The sequence below is a fragment of the Sinocyclocheilus rhinocerous genome, unplaced genomic scaffold (assembly GCF_001515625.1).
Source record: "Sinocyclocheilus rhinocerous isolate Xijiao unplaced genomic scaffold, SAMN03320098_v1.1 scaffold10295, whole genome shotgun sequence".
Classification (NCBI taxonomy): domain Eukaryota; kingdom Metazoa; phylum Chordata; class Actinopteri; order Cypriniformes; family Cyprinidae; genus Sinocyclocheilus; species Sinocyclocheilus rhinocerous.
The window spans coordinates 1-3,414 of record NW_015637188.1 but is presented as its reverse complement, the minus strand read 5'-3'; the positions used below and the strand labels follow the sequence as shown (position 1 = coordinate 3,414).

General features: G+C 37.3%; 1 non-coding gene across 1 annotated transcript; it reads right to left on the bottom strand.

Annotated features, from left to right (window-relative positions):
* Window positions 1–3,222: 3,222 nt before the first annotated feature.
* trnad-guc (transfer RNA aspartic acid (anticodon GUC)) lies at window positions 3,223–3,294 on the bottom strand. Its single transcript has one exon. It is a non-coding gene; the product is annotated as a tRNA-Asp (tRNA).
* Between the last annotated feature and the right edge of the window lie 120 nt (window positions 3,295–3,414).

The window sequence follows — 3,414 nt, the reverse complement described above, 5'->3', positions numbered from 1 at the left end:
AACTGGAGGCCTCTAAGCAGAGAGGGGCAGAAAGGAAGAGGGTCACTGTGGAGAGAAGCAAGCGGAAGTCAGCAGTGGAGCATCCTACTGGTCGTCTGTGCAGATTCTGTCACCTGCCACTGAAACAAGGACCCAACAGTCCTCATATTCATACTGGTTTCCCTGGAGTGGCAGGCAAATACATTTACTGTCCTGCTAAAGTGTTTTCCCTTAATCAGGCTCAGGGAATGAGTGCAGAAATGTCATGGAGAGACTTTCAGCAGTCTCCATTCTATGAGGCTGAGAAGCAGAGGTGGATGGAGGAAAATAAAAAATGACTTCACTGTGTTACAAAGCAGTATTTGAGGTCTGGGCATGTCATTTGCCAAAGACATTCCTTGCACAAGGTTATGTATATATATTTTGTTGCACTTTTAAAATGTTTAAAAAAAATTATTTCATTTATTTCTATTTGTTCATTAAAATACCAAAAGTATTATATTATATTTTATTGTATTGCATTGCATTTTAGTGGGTTTTTATTTTATTGACTTGCATTGTTTATCGTGCTTAGTTTTGTAAGCACTATATGTTAATAACTGTTATTATTAAACTCTGTACATAATAATTTAATGTTAAAATATTTTTTTTTCTTGTTTTTTTCCCCTGTTATCCACAACTTTAGATTCTGTTATTATCATTATTGTTGTTGTTATTTAATCTATAATTTAAAATTATTTTATTTATTTCTATTTGTTCATTCAAATACCAAAAGTAATATATTTTATTGTATTGCATTGTATTTTTGTGTTTTTATTTTATTTTATTGACTTGCATTATTTTATTTTATCTTGCTTCAGTTTAAACACTATATGTTAATAACTGTTACTATTAAACTCTGTACATAATTTTTTTATTTAAAATATATGTTTTTCTTGTTTGTTTTTTCCTGTGTTCTCCACAACTTTAGATTTTATTATTATTACTGTTGTTTAATCTGTAATTTTAAATTATTTCATTTATTTCCATTTGTTCATTACAAATAATACCAAAAGTATTATATTTTATTGTATTAAATTGTATTTTAGTTGTTTTATTAGTTAATTTTATAGACTTGTATTGTTATTATCTTGCTCAGATTTGTAAACACTAAATGTTAATAAATGTTACTATTAAACATACCTAAATGTACATAATTATATAATTAAAAAAAACAATTTCTTGTTTTTCCTCTGTTCTCCACAACGTTAGATTTTATTATTGTTGTTGTTTAATCTATCATTATTTAATGTATATTTATTTAATTATTATATATTTTGGTTAGTACTGTACTGTAGTAATTAAATTTTTCAGTTTTATATCATGTGTATATTATTGTACTATAAATAAAAATTAGAAACTTACTTTTTTGCTGTTTATTGGTTATATTTCATATATATGGGTTTTCTGTACATAGTTATACAAATATAAAGTGAATGTCTCTTTAAAAATTGAGGTCTAAAACATGATCAAAATGTTCTTTTCAATTATTCACATTCAAATATTTTCTCTATTATAGATAACTATACTCTATTATAATGTAAATGTTCATTAAGACCGTTGCACATTTTGAATATCCCACACAAGTACAATTATTAAAAGTTTTATTTTATCTTTGTGCACAAAGTTCGTTTATTATATGCTAATCGTACTTAAAGTGTATTTAGATGAAAAATGATTACACATTCATTTTATGTTATTTGCGGCCAAGGCGGGATTCGAACCTCTAATTGTGTGTATTTTACTCGTCCCGCCTCCCTGGAACTTACTTCCTTCCTATTGGCTAGTCAGCGCTCTACACCTATGTGCGTCTGGCCCCCGCGTGACAGGCGGAGATACTGTCCACTATACTAACGAGGAGTTGCGCATGTATGAGTTTGCCCCCAGCCAATGCCACTGCACCGACATCACTAAACAATGCGTGGCTTTTTTCTTACGCTGACCCAGCCCTTACACCATAAAATACCGGATGGACCCATAATCAGCTGAGTTCGTTTAACTTTTGGAATGCTACACGTTACAGGGGTTTTATTTGAACTCTTTTATTTGTTTAATTGTTTTCTCCAACTTCTCAGATGGAGGCATGAGAAAGAGATTGCATTGCCTTCATTGGGCTTGTGGTTACTGGGCGACCGAAGGGACTTTTGTGACTTTTACTAAAGATTTCGGTGGAGGGGAACTTTTTGCGAGTGACCTGTATCTTTGGAGGCTCTGATCACAGCAGAGCTACACTGGAATGTCAAGAAAAGACAGAATTTGGCCGATTGCCAACATGCGGTGGGAGGATGCTCAACTGGTCACCTTCTGTATTTGCAGCCTTTGCGGTTCCGGCGTCACATTTATTTAACCAGCACGGAAAGACAGCGCTTTTTTGTACGTGATGGGATCCAAACAACTTTTGGAATGCTACACGTTACAGGGGTTTTATTTGGACTCTTTTATTTGTTTAATTGTTTTCTCCAACTTCTCAGATGGAGGCATGAGAAAGAGATTGCATTGCCTTCATTGGGCTTGTGGTTACTGGGCGACCGAAGGGACTTTTGTGACTTTTACTCCTCCCGTTTGCAGTGAGGGGGGTGACGAAATGCAAGTGGGCAGGTGTCGACACCCTAGTTTACCCTTGGCGAGCGTAGTGGTTTACCACAGGGAGCGCACAGGCCCAAGGGCTTGGAGACAGCAGCTCGAGTTTCTCTTCATTATCGCATAAATCTTTCGCCTTTTACTAAAGATTTCCGTGGAGGGGAACTTTTTGCGAGTGATCTGTATTTTTGGAGGCTCTGATCACAGCAGAGCTACACTGGAATGTCAAGAAAAGAGTAAATTTGGCCGACTGCCAACATGCGGTGGGAGGTTGCGCAACTGGTCACCTTCTGTATTTGCAGCTTTTGCGGTTCCTCCGTCACCACGTCGTATTTATTTACCAGCACGAAAAAGCATCCACTTTCTTGTACTTGACGGGATCCAAACCTTGGACTTGCTCATGTGCTTTGAGCGTTCTTACTGACCGTGCAAGCCGGGGTCATCCACCTGCGTTGGTGGTATTGTGGTGAGCATAGCTGCATTCCAAACAGTTGACCCGGGTTCGATTCCCGGCCAACGCATTTCCTTTGGTTTGGGCTGATGTCAAAGCAGAACTCCTTCTGTAACCTCTGGCTGCACCAAAACCTTTTGGATGTGTCGTTCGGTGGCAGAAAAACAATATCTCTCCCCGTCAGGGAATCGAACCCCGGCCTTCCGCGTGACAGGCGGAGATACGGTCCACTATACTAACAAGGAGTTGTGCATGTATGAGTACGCCCCCAGCCAACGACACTGCACCGACATCACTAAACAATGCGTGGCTTTTTTCTGACGCTGACCCAGCCCTTACACCATAAAATACCGGATGGACCCATC